This window comes from Protopterus annectens, chromosome 13.part0 (assembly GCF_019279795.1).
Source record: "Protopterus annectens isolate FY-2018-M chromosome 13.part0, PAN1.0, whole genome shotgun sequence".
Lineage (NCBI taxonomy): Eukaryota > Metazoa > Chordata > Ceratodontiformes > Protopteridae > Protopterus > Protopterus annectens.
Window position 1 is genome coordinate 1,039,829,194 of NC_056747.1, and position 14,023 is coordinate 1,039,843,216.

A 14,023-nucleotide genomic window follows, 5' to 3' on the forward strand; every position below is an offset into this window, starting at 1 on the left:
TATGAGGAACTGGATTATAGCATTATTTTCCAGGGGTGTGTATGCAGGCAGGCAGGCATTCCTGGGACATTGTACCTTGAAGACATAAACAGGAAAAAGGTCAGAGGACCTCATACAGTTGTCCACATGCACATCAACAGTGGGTATTACTTGAAAATAATCCAGACTATACCATAACACTGTAATCTATCACGGCTTGTACATCTTGCATTACACTCCTGGCCCTGACCTGTCTAGTTCCCCCAATGTTGGACACTTAATGGCATAATCCACTACACACCATTCATTTCTGTGTAGAGGGATAACAGTGGCCATCTTCCATGTGGATGATGTGTGGATGGTGACCTGAGTGTGTTTGACTGCAGTGTGTGATAGGACTGTGAGCATATGCTTGTGTTAATGTAGGAGGCAAACTGTGATGTTCTCATGCCCTATGGAGACTTGCTGTTGTTGTCATCATTCGGCATTATGTCCATGCTCACCACTGATATGGGCAGGAGTGTGGGTGATGTGCATATTCCGCCTGTACTACTGTTGTGGACAGGGTGCCACTGTTCCCACCTATCCTGTCTGATGCAGGTTGCCTGTATCCATGACATCTGTGTATGAAGTGTGCTTTACCCCCAGTACAGGTTAACTTGTGTTACTGGCTCTGAGACTGCATACGTATGTGTAGACATGGTTGCAACTGGCCTTGGTGATTTGCATATGTCTGATGTCTAGTCATAGTCAGACTTGCAGGAGGTCAACTGTGAACCTACACACTTGCTCAGATAGAGGTGCACTTGCTTCCATGTTGTGGTCTGCACCTATGTGTCCCTGTACAGCCACTATAGTAACCTATTATGCGCTTTGTGTCTTGTTGGTGTCCACCAAGGGGGATTACTCTATCGTTGGTGGAGGATGGTTGTACAGGTCAGGTACTGCTGATTCCATATGGCTACAGTGGATATGAAGTATACACACCCCTGTTACAATGCATGGTACTTGTGCAATTGGAACATGACCCCACAAAAGCACATGTCAAAACAATCCCCACCTGTGATGTGTCCTATAGCCTGCTCAGTTCAATAGGGAACATAACAACCTGTTCTGTGGAAACATATAGGTTTATAAATTCATAGGTGTGTACTAGGCTAATGGCCCTGGAGCCTTTACAAGCCTAGCCCATGGGATTACCCTGGCATCATGTCACCTGACCTTAATTCCCAGTGCCTCTGTTGAGTAAAGCCACTGGAGTGATCCCTGTGATGAATTTTCTATTTCCCATCTACTCATCAAGATTTCACTTGAAGAGGGCCACCACAAGATTGCTAGGTTTGCCACTGAGACACCATATTGGGCTCATCATTGTGTAGCTCTCATACAACTAAACTGGTTAGAGTTAACTCATCTCTTGAAACCCAATTGTCTTTAGCACATAAACTATATTACAACCCAACTAAAACTCCAGCTCTCCAAAATCTAGTTATCCCATACTCTACAAGAAGAACCTTAAGATACAGTACCCAAAACTGCCTAGATGTCATCAAGCATAATAATGATGCAGGGAAATCCCACTTCATTTATTCTGTTTCTAAAGCTTGGAATACCCTTCCTAGTCACCTGACCTCCATACGTTCCAACTCATAGTTTAAAAAACTCCTAAAAGCACATTATAGGAATACCTGGTTATGCTCCTGTGACTTCCCAAGGTAAATGCTGACTCTGTACCCTACAATCCAGACTAACCGAGATGCCCCACAAACCTTTCTCTATATATTAGTACTACCCACCTCAATAAGTTTCAAAAACACATGTATCACAGCATTAAAACTAAGATAAACTAAGACTCTCCTACATCATAAACTTAAGATATGAGTAAAACTCTTAATATTGTACTTAATATATGAATGTAACTGCAAAACATTCTCAGTGACTTTATTGTAGAATTGTCAACAAGGATGTTGGTAATGCTCAACATTCTTACTATGACCTACATGCTATTGTTTCGGATCTTATTTACAATGTAGTATCCTATAGCATTCTACTGTGTTACAACTTCTATTCATTGTATAAACCTTGTTGATCTCTTACTGTCTGACATGTGTATTATATATATTTTTATCTGGAGCTTTTCTCCCCAGGCCTCCGCTGAAAATGGACCTGTACCCAGTCGGACTTTCCTGGTAAGCAAATGTAAAATAAATAAGTAAATAGACACATAAATCAATTGTTATAAGTACTTTCCAAAAAAAAAAAACATACAAAATATGTTCATAGGTTCATAGGTTCATAGGTTCATACTAGGCTATCTGTCCTAGGGCATTTATACGCCTAGCCAGAGTGTGTTTGGCTTTTGCCACTCATTTTAAATTAATTTTGCTATGCCCTTTTTCGAGGTTAGTATACTGTGCCTCTGTCTAACAGTGACACAGAAGTGATACCCAGGGTAAACCTACGATCTCCCATCCACTCATCAAGATTCCTCTTGAAGAGAGTCAATGAGGGACTCTGCCTAACCTGGACTGGGATTTTATTCCAGAGTGAAGGGAGCCTCTGGGTTATGAATCTGTCCCTCCAGCATGTCCTATTTATTTCAGTGCTGAGGTTCAAGTCTCTCCAGCGCATAGCTTGATGGGATTTGGATTTTCTGAGGTGCGGCATGTCCATTAATTCCGGGTTGGACATGGCTTTATACGTCAGGCACAGATCGCCTCTGAGCAGGCGGTATGCCACTGAGTAGAGCTGGAGTTTCTTTAACTGGGCAGCATATGGAATCTGTTTGAGCCTTTGATCCTCTTGGTGAGGTACTTTTGGGGTCTTTCCAGTTGCTGCAGGTGTCTGGTAAGGTACATCCCAAAAGGGGCATTGTACTCAATTATGGGCCTGATGAGGGATGAGTAAAGAGGCACGATGACCTCCCCTGATCTAGATGTGAATCCCTTCATAATTAGGTGGGCTATATAAAATGTTTTTCTAACCACTTTGGCCACGTGGTTGTCAAATGAGAGATTGCTATCAACTTGGGTCCCCAGGTCCCTAATTACTTCTTCTGTACTTAATGGATTACCACCTATGTGGTAATTTGTGGGCACTTTGTTTTTGCCAAAGGGGATGACTATACACTTTTTGGTGTTTAGCTTGAGGCCATGGCTCTGGCACCAGTTGTCTGTTTCTATGAGGTCCTTTTGCAGGATGCTTGTGTCAGCTGGAGAGTCGATTATGGCGCCCAGTTTGCAGTCATCTGCGAACATGGTCAGCCACAGTCCTTCCGTGTTGGCATGTACCTCCGAGAAATATATACCGAACAAGAGAGGTCCCAGGACTGAGCCTTGTAGGACGCCACTTGTAACTGGTTTGGAGTCTGACATGGCTCCAGCAATTCTAACCATGTGGGTTCTGTCCTTGAGCCAGTTTGCAACCCATCTAGTGACATAGAGGTTTATATTTAAGCTGGTGAGCTTATCTATAATGCCCAAGTGGGGTATTGTATCGAAGGCTTTTGTGAGGTCCAGGTAGGCTGTGTGGACCACCTTCCCCTTGTCAATGGCCTTGGTGACTGTTTCAAAGAAATCGACCAGGTTTAAGAGGCAGGATCTGCCCTTAACAAAGCCAAACTGGGTAGGATCCAGTGTCTGTAGGTCCCCAATATCTTTATTTATGAGGTCAATGATGATCCTTTCCATAGTTTTGCAGACCAAGCTAGTCAGGCTTATGGGGCGATAGTTTCCAGGATCCGTTGAGGCACCACCTTTGTGGAGAGGGACCACTGTTGCTGTACGCCACTCTTTGGGTACATATCCTGTAGTAAGGCTGAGATTGAACTGGAGTTTTATGTTGGGGTTTAGCTCTTCTTGGAGTTCATGTAGGACGCAGCCCGGGACACCATCTGGTCCCATTGATGCTGTGTTTTTTGCTTTGGAGAGGGCGGCTCTTACCTGAGCATCTGAGATGTCAGGGGGGCAGCACTCTGCTGGGATAGATATTTGCCCTTTTGGTGGGGAGGGGAGGGAGAAGTTTGCGCTGAACCTGTCAGCTAGGATGTTGGCAATGTCTGTGGGTTTGGTGTATTTTTTGTCATTTTGGACTAATTCTGAGCATATCTGGGAATTCCCACCCAGGTTCCTAACATAACTAAAGAAAGCCTTGTGATTATCCTTAGTGTCCTGTGCAATTTTTCTCTCAAAGCTGGCCTTAGACGATTTTATGAGTGCCCGTAGTTTTTTGCTAATACTGATCAGAGATGCCTTCCCTTTTTGGGATTTTGCTCTTATCATGTAGTAGCTTCTTCCTTCTATTGTATAGTTTGTTTATGGCTGGGGTCCACCAGACAGGACGTCTGCCTTTGGAGGATTGGGTCTTGGTTTTATTTGGGATTGCATGATCCACGCATTCCTGACAGGTGTTCATAGAATGCATTTATAAAGGATTCTGCGGTCTGGGCCGTATTTTCCACAGGCCTGGGGGCTTTGAAGGATTCAACCTCAGTTTTGAGGGGTGCGAAATTTGCTTTAGAGAAGTTTTTCTCTGTGGTTTTCTGGGCAGGGGATGGGGTTGGGATGTGAATATCCAGTGAAATTAGTTTATGGTCTGATCTTACCAGTGAGGGATACACTTCTAGTCTGGAGCATAGAGTCCCCATGTTGGTGATGATCAGGTCCAGTATGTTTTCCCCTCTTGTGGGAGTGGTAACAAGTTGTTCCATAGCATTTGAGTTTATAAATTCTAGGAACCTTTGGGCTAGGGTGTTGGAGCTAGAGTAATGCTCCCAGTCTATGTTTGGGTAGTTGAAGTCACCCAATATAATGGTGTTTGAAGAGACCTTCATATTTTCCAGTGTTCTCAGGAAGGCTGAGTGGGGTTCCTGGGTTTTTTAGGGTGGTCTGTAGCAGGCTATAAACTGGAAGGCAGTTTTACCCACTGTTCGTTGCACATGGATAGTCTCTGATGCTTCGTGCTGTGCCACCAACCTGGAGGTATGGGTATCTTTGACAAATATTGATACTCCCCCTCCTTTTGTGGTTCAGTCCAAGTTTTGGGGCCAAAAAGCATGGTATGAGGTATAACCTGGTAGTGCTGGGGTGCTCTCGGGAGCCTTGAACCAGGTTTCTGTTACTGCACAGATATCGATGTTCTCCGAGCTAAGGAGAGTTTCGAGTGCATGCATCTTGAGGTTTAGACTTCTGGCATTGAGTAGCATTACTCTTAGTTTCTTATCCCTTGTGATACCTATGGAGGTGGGTTTGTCTTTTGAGCCTTGCCTAAAAAAGGCACTATGGGGGTAGCAAGAGCCTTTGCCAATATCTGAAAGCCCAGGGGTGACAGGTGCAAGCTGTCCCTAGCAAAACATCGTGGCTTGTCGAGCATGTCATCCCAGGCTGACAGGCATTGGATCCCCTTTGAATGACATCAATACTTAAGCCAATTGTTGAAATTGATCATCTTGTCTTCATATTGTGGCATCATTCTTGGTGAGGGTAAGATGCTACTCAAGGTCAGGGTCATACCGGCCTGGGCTACATGCTCAGAGAGCTCTTCTATGTCTCTTTTCATGTAGCCCAGGGAGGTACGTCTCAGGTCATTCACACCAGCATGGACAATGACTGAGTCATATTTATACTTGCCTTGGAGTGACCTGAGTGCTTGTGTTATGTGGGAGATCCTAGCACCCGACAGGCAGCTTACTGTGACCTTCTCCTTGTTCAGCCTGGTGAGCGGGATGTCAGTGTACACATTGTACACAATGTACACATTTACAATATAAAAGTAATTTTTATACAATTGCCAGTCACCTCTAACTGTGCCCAGCACTCTCTTAGAGGTGTCTATGGGCCATCTTAGATGGCTAGCACCTTGTGTCATTGACAATACAGGACATTTACATTTCACTGAAATAACACATAAGAGCTTAAGATAAACAGGTGTAACAATGACACTTGTGATGAAAGTTAATAAGGCTGTGTATCTGACAAATAAAATGCCCTGACAAAAATCCCTGTGCCATGAGTAAACTTCTAAGAAGTGCATACAGACAAAAATCCCTATGCCATCAATAAACTTCTAAGAATTGCATACAGATAGAAGTTGCATTTGCTTATATATATATATATATATATATATATATATATATATATTTTTTTTTAGCAACATGTGAGCAAATCTAGTATGTAATTAAAAAATTCAATCATACCTTATCAAGATCAAAAGTCTTCTGTGCAGATAAATCCAATGTTATAGCAATCTTCTTCTGTGTTGTCCACATACACAGCCCTCCTCACCTTCAGTTTTTCTAGCTACATGGTTACCTTTTTCATAGGTTCATAGGTTCATACTAGGCTATTTGCCCGAGGGCATTTATAAGCCTAGCCATAGTTTTGTGGCTTACGCCACCCCTTAGTTTGGAGAAACTATGCCCATTATTTAGCTGTGCCTCTGTTGAGCAGTGACACTGAGGTAACCCCTGGGGTGTATCTGCAATCTTCCATCCATTGGTCAAGATTCCTCTTGAACAAGGCCAGCGAGGTGCTCTGCCTCACATAAACCGGGATTTTGTTCCACAGCATAGGGAGTCTTTGGGTGATGAATCTATCCCTCCAGCACGTCCTATTAATAACCGTGTCGAGGTTTAAGTCACCCGCCCTTGTGGCTCTGAGGGATCTAGATTTTTTGAGATGAAGCATATTCATCAAATCTGGGTTTGACATGGCCTTGTATGTCAGGCATAGGTCACCTCTGAGTAAGCGGTACGCAACTGAATATAACTGGAGTTCTTTCAGTCGTGCAGCATAAGACAGATTTTTGAGACCCTTTATCCTTTTGGTGAGGAACTTTTGTGGCCTCTCCAGCTGCTGCTGCAAGTGTCGGGTCAGATACATTCTGAATGGGGCATTGTACTCGATCATTGGTCTGATGAGTGATGAGTATAGGGAGACTATGACTTCCCTTGATCTAGATGTGAATCCCTTCATGATAAGGTGGGCAATGTAGAAGGTCTTCCTAACTACTTTAGCAATATGAGTGTCGAATGAAAGGCTACTGTCAACCTGGGTTCCCAGGTCCCTAATAACTTCTTCTGTGTTCAGGGGATTGCCACCTATATGGTAGCTAGGGGTAACCTTATTTTTCCCGAAGGGTATGACTATGCATTTCTTGGCATTTAACTTGAGGCCATGGCTCTGGCACCAGTTATCCATTTCTGTGAGACCCTTCTGAAGGATATCTGTGTCGGATGTGTTCTCAACTACGACGCCCAGTTTGCAGTCATCTGCGAACTTTGTCAGCCATAACCCTCCTGTGTTTGCTTGTACTTCAGAAAAGTAGATGCTAAACAAGAGTGGGCCCAGGACTGAGCCCTGTGGGACACCACTTGTGACAGGCTTAGAGTCTGACATGGCGCCAGCAACTCTGACCCTGTGGGTTCTGTCACTCAGCCAGTTTGCAACCCATCTTGTAATGTATGGGTTTACATTTAAGTTGATGAGTTTTTCAATGATACCCGAGTGGGGTATTGTATCGAAAGCCTTTGCCAGGTCTAGGTAGGCTGTATGGACTGCCTTTCCCTCATCAATGGCCTTGGTGACTGTTTCAAAAAAGTCAACCAAGTTTAAAAGGCATGATCTGCCTTTGACAAAGCCAAACTGGGTTGGATCCAAAGTCTGCAAATTCCCTATGTCTTTATTTATGAGATCCATTATGATCCTTTCCATGGCTTTGCAGATCAGGCTTGTCAAGCTAATGGGACGGTAATTTCCAGGGTCGGTGGAGGCACCGCCTTTGTGGAGTGGGACCACAGTCGCTGTGCACCACTCCCTGGGTACGTATCCGGAGGTGAGACTAAGATTAAACAGCTGTCCTAACTGTGGGTTTAATTCCTCGTTGAGTTCATGGAGCACACAGCCGGGGACACCATCAGGTCCCATGGATGCTGTGTTCTTTGCCTTGGAGAGAGCAGTTCTCACCTGAGCGTTGGAGATGTTTGGGGGGCTACAATCATTTGGTATAGATATCTCTCCTTTAGGCAGGGAGGGGGGGAGAAGTTTGCACTGAACCTGTCAGCCAGTATGTTGGCAATGTCTGTAGGATCAGTAATCTTCACATCATTTTGAACTAATTCTGAGCATATCTGGGAGTTTCCTCCTAGGTTTCTGACATAGCTAAAGAATGCTTTATGGTTGTCTTTAGAGTCCTTAGCTATTTTTTTCTCAAAATTAGCTTTGGATGATTTTATGAGAGCTTTTAGCTTTTTACTTATAGTGATCAGCGGTGTCTTACCTTTTAAGGATTTTGCTCTATCTTGTAGTAGCTTTCTCCTTTTATTGTAGAGTTTGTTTATGGCTGGGGTCCACCAGACTGGACGCTTGCCTTTGGTACAAAGAGTCTTTGTTTTGCTTGGGATTGCCTGATCCATGCAGCCCTGCAGGTGCTGGTAGAAGGCATTTGTAAGTGATTCAGCGGTTTGAGTAATGTTAACCGCCGGCTCAGCGGCCTTAAAGGAGACCACACTAGTCTTTAGAAGTGTGAAGTCGGCTTTCGAGAAGTTCTTTACTGTGGTCTTTTTCATTTCGGGTGGGGGCGGGATGAGGACCTCCAGTGAGATTAGTTTGTGATCAGATCTCACCAGTGAGGGGTATACTTCTGGCATTGAACATTGTGCTCCCATGTTCGTGATGATGAGATCAAGTATGTTCTCTCCTCTTGTGGGGATGGTGACTAGTTGTTCCATGGCATTTGAGTTTATGAATTCCAGGAACTTTTGGGCTAGAGTGTTTGGGCTTGAGTAGTGTTCCCAGTCTATATTAGGGTAGTTGAAGTCACCTAGTATGATGGTGTTCGGAGATACATTTATCCCCTCCAGTGTTTTCAGGAAGGCCATGTGAGGTTCCTGAGTTTGCGAGGGTGGCCTGTAACATGCTACAATTTGCATAGCAGTCTTGCCTATGGTTAATTGCACCTGGATGGTTTCCAATGCATCGTGCGATGCCACCAATCTTGAGGTGTGGGTGTCCTTGATGAATATGGATACCCCTCCTCCTTTCTTGGTATTGTCTGGGTTTTGTGGCCGGAACGCATGATATGAGGTAAAACCTGATAGTGCTGGGGTGCTCTCAGGAGCCTTGAACCAGGTTTCTGTCACAGCACAGACATCGATCATACTCACAGACCTGAAATTACAGTGTAATTTCAGGTCTGTGAGTATGATGAAGATGCAAATGAAGTGTGAACTCATTAGAATTGCTGAATCCCAAACTTTTGTCTCCCTGTAGCAGGTATAAGCATAGTGCAGGCACTCCCTCAGTGGTTGTTGCTGATGGATTGCAACTGTGAATGATTACTGGTTTGGAGAAGGAAAGCACAACAGCAATTCAGACTCCCTTACCTGCAGTGGGTGTGTCACCCAGGTTACATTTATAAAGTGCAGAAGTAATTGTATTAAGGTTTTAAATGGGGATGTGGGCAGCACACATTTCTGTTTCTGTTTACTAATAGCCAAACTCCCCCTGCCTTTGTTGAAAGCTGTATATTACTGTCATTTAATATTCACATACATTTTAAGCACAATGATAAAAAATGCCTTACAGACTACATGGCTGAGATCACTGCTCAGAGAGAAGACAAATCTGCATTGCTGCAAACAATACTTATAAATGGTTGTGTGATCAGTCATTGCACTAAATATGTAAGTAACACATGTACAAACAACCAAGAGGGTACAAGTGTTATATGTTTTGTTAATATGGATGAAATGAAACTTACTTGTATGCACAATGATTTGCATTCCTGCTGCAAAGCTGTTTCTGTGGCAAGAGGGATAAAAATCCCTTACTCTGTTTTGTAGGTTCATTGGTGTGACAGTTGTTTTTTTAAATAGTAATATTTGCATGGCGAGCAGCTTAGCACAAACACAGAGAAATGGATAAATCAAATAAATTTCAGGTAAAGTACTACTATGATAAAGACTGCATAAATTACACCTATGAATGGAATGTGTGTGTAGCATATCTGGTAAACACGATGAACCAGACAGCATATACTATCTGTAGATCATGGTTCAAGTCTCACATTTATCTTTTAAGGATGAAACCTAATAAACACTTCTTAGAATGATAATACAAGGTGAGCTTTGCCTGTCATGTCTGTGCATTGCTTACCTTCATGCAAACATGGTCTAATGAGCCATGCAAGAAGCAACACTTGCAGGTCCCGAACACCTGTCATAAATGGATACATTGTATCCAGTGTGGTTTGGCATCACGCAAACACACTAAGTGGTGTTCCACGGCAGTCAGCACACATACTGAGTTATGAATGTGAAAATATATAAATGCTACCTAGTTGTTCCTTTGGGAGCATTTGTAAGTTAAGGGTAATAGTATAGGTGACCCTGGGTTCTAATCCAGTTAAGGCCAAACTGTTCTTACTGATGTTCCACTTTACTTTACATAAAAAATAACAGTATAAAAATACTTACACATAGGGTTAACTATCTATAGCATGTGCATTGAACATGCACATAATATCAGAGATATACTACATGTGTAACTGTGGGTATCAGTATAATTATGGTTATACAATTACACAATTACACAGCCAGAGTAATGCTTGTCCACTCAATTTTATAAACTACAAAACAATGTAAATATAATTATAAAGTATATAAATAACAATAAATATCTATAGCACTGGAGCTCATATTAATTAATGTGTGACTGAGGGTATACTGACAATTATGTTTATGCAATTATAATTGTCTTTTCTGGCCTTTGATTGACTTCAGACATCAATGATACTCATACACACATGAATGTATAACCAGGAGCTTGTCAGTTCACACAAACATACATGGTTAACCCCTCACTCTGTCATTTGAATGTATATATATGGGGTCACCTTTATTTTCCCAAAAGTTCATTTGACTGAAACTCATTTTTCTGACACTCATTTGCCTGACAAGTAGTACTTGCAGGCAAATAAAAGGGATATATCTCTTTCTCCACTGTAGTGCGACCCTGGAGTTAGTATATATAGTTAGGGGGTATGGGGGGCATAGCCACCCACACTGGGGGGTGTGTGTGGGGCAGATCCCCCCACCTAGTTTGGTTTTACTGAACAATATACAACAAAAAGCATAGAATTTCAATCAAACTAGGTGGCGGTCTCCGCCCCCACATCCCCCAGTGTGGGGGGGGGCTGTGCCCTCCACCCCCCCCCAACTATATATACTAACTCCAGGGTCGCACTACAGTGAGGAAAGGGATATATCCCTTTTATTTGCCTGCAAGTATACTTGTCAGGCAAATGAGTGTCAGGCAAATGAGTTTCAGTCAAATGAACTGTCGAGCAAATGAAGGTGACCCTATATATATATATATATATATATATATATATATATATATATATATATATATATATATATATATATATATGATTGAGCATGTCTGACAAGCATGTCTTCTGTGCCAAGGATGAAAAATCACCTAAGTGGAAGAATAGGTTTTGCCTGAGTTGCTTAAGTTTAAATCCCATATTGTACAAATTAATTTTATCAGTGTGTAAAGCCACAAAAATGTGTTAGGTCATAAAATTTATACCCCCTAATACGTCTACAAGGTTAAATCAACTAACAGTTACAGCAGCATCCAAAACAAAAACTAATGCCAACCATGACATTACCTTTCTTAGTTCATAAACAGCCTTTCTCTGTGTTTGGCACTGTTGCTCGCCGCTTAACATCATAACAATTCTGGACTCCTCTACTCCCCACCTTTGAGCCCTAAATTGGGCATCTTCTCTTCTAGCTCCAAACATGTCCTCTCAGGTCAAACAGCAACAGTTATGAGAGTTTTCCTGTTTGTTTGCATCCACTTCCTCACCTACCCTACTTACCTGATCCATAGATACCTACATCCCTTACCCAACATGCCTCAATTACTGAAATAAAAAATCATAAATGGGCACCTGTCCTTCCCCCAAAAATATTGTTCCATACATAGCTCACCACTTCACACATGTGTCTTATCAGCACAATTAATTTGGTCCAATTGGCTATACAACATGATTGCATTGTTGTTACCCATGTTTAAAATAAGTCAAATATAACCCCCGAGCGTTGGATGTCACACCAGCAAAAACAGTATAAAGTAATCCAAACAGCAGCAGGTGCTGGTGTCAAGCGGCCACAAACCAAAACTGAAATGGTATGCACAAACAAGGTAGTATGGTGAAAGGAAACATAAGGAAAATACTGTTTTTCTATCAATGGAGTGGTGTTCAGTTGGTATCGGTGTTTACCGTTTTGTTGGTTACGAAGCGGATTGCATTGTATGAATGCATTGTGTATAAGATCAAGTGCCTTGTGTTTTAGTGTTTGAATATGTGTAATGACGTTTTTAACCAATGGGGTGAGGGGACATGTTATAAAGATAACTGTTTGAATTTTTATTATTGTATAACAGTCTGAAGAAGCCGCATGGCGAAAGCGCTCACTGTGATTAAAGGATTTACTGCTCCACATTGCTAGAGTTAGCGTGGTGATTTCTACTTGGAAGATTGGAATTTTTGTCAGTTGAAGAGTGATTTAGTGAAAGGTTTCCTTTCACCATACTACCTTGTTTGTGCATACCATTTCAGTTTTGGTTTGTGGCCAGTTACCCATGTTTGTTGAGGTGACTGTCTAAATTTAGCCAATACTCTATGCATATTCCCTTTACACTGTTGAAGCAGTGGATAACTGTGGTTCTTTCTTGCCTACCTCCTGCACATTCCTATATTGCTTTCCCTTTGTTCTTCCCCCTGCTTGCCACCTATTTCACCACTTTCCTATCTATCCCATTTTAGCACCTTGAATCTGGTCAAAAAACAGAATCACACACCACACACATAAATAAGAAATCCCCAATGAAGCCCTTCACTTTTTGTCCTCTGTGTTTGCACAGAGTTTCATATAATGCACCACTGCCACAGAATCAGCTAGGCAACATCTGTGTTTATTACACTCAGTACTATCTAAAGTGCTGACTACTACTCCTATTTGCTTGACGTGTTTGCATGGAGGAAAGCAAACAAGCAGAAATTTCTTAACTGTATCAATGAAGAAGAGGTCCATGTTTGCTCATCGCTTAACTACAAACAAATGAGAAAAGTAGTATAAATCCTTTTTTAAAGTTTTATGACACAACAGTTCCAATATGAACTATATGTGATTACCATAGTAACTGTTAACTGTGGCTCCATAGCCAGTATGGATAGGTACTTCTCAAATTCAGGTAGGAGTCCTTAAGTGTGTATCTTCCATGCGAAAACACTTTGCCATGGATCACGCAAACCAACTGCTCAGCAGTGCATTATAGGAAGTCCTCCTTCACATGTATTAACTTAGGTTTACTGCCCAATTAATCTTTATCCCATTAAAGTACATATAAAAACACAACCAAGGGGAAGGCACTTTTTAATGATTGAACACACATTTACACTGTAGTCATGTGTTACCTGCACCGATGCACTTGAAACCTGGTATCTGAGTACTTGTTCCCAAATATCAACTGCACTACAGAAATAACGACAAAAATGCTTTGTTACATATCATGTACATCTTTATACCTACAATACATGTTCAGATTGTCTAATACTTGTACTAAGAAGGATATCCAACAGGTCACAAAGACTAAAACACACAAAGTTTATTCACAAGGTAAACGTAAAGCGCTTTTCGTCGCTCACAGTATGAACAACTTCTTCAGACAATCAACACTTGGTCTAATTAGTAATTTATACTCTCATCACTAAACCCACATGGTTGTACATCAATTACGGGTTAAAGTGATGGAGTTACATAGACAGGTAAAGCAGCAAATAGTGTATATTTAAAAATATATATAAAAATGTATACATACTTAAAGTATATATGTGTATATTTTACTAAAGAAACATATATATATTTCTAAAAAAACACTTAATCAACTCGCAAATAGTCCTAAAGAGTATATATATATATGTATATGTATAAAAAAAGAAAACTTAAAAAATATATATATGTGTATTACAA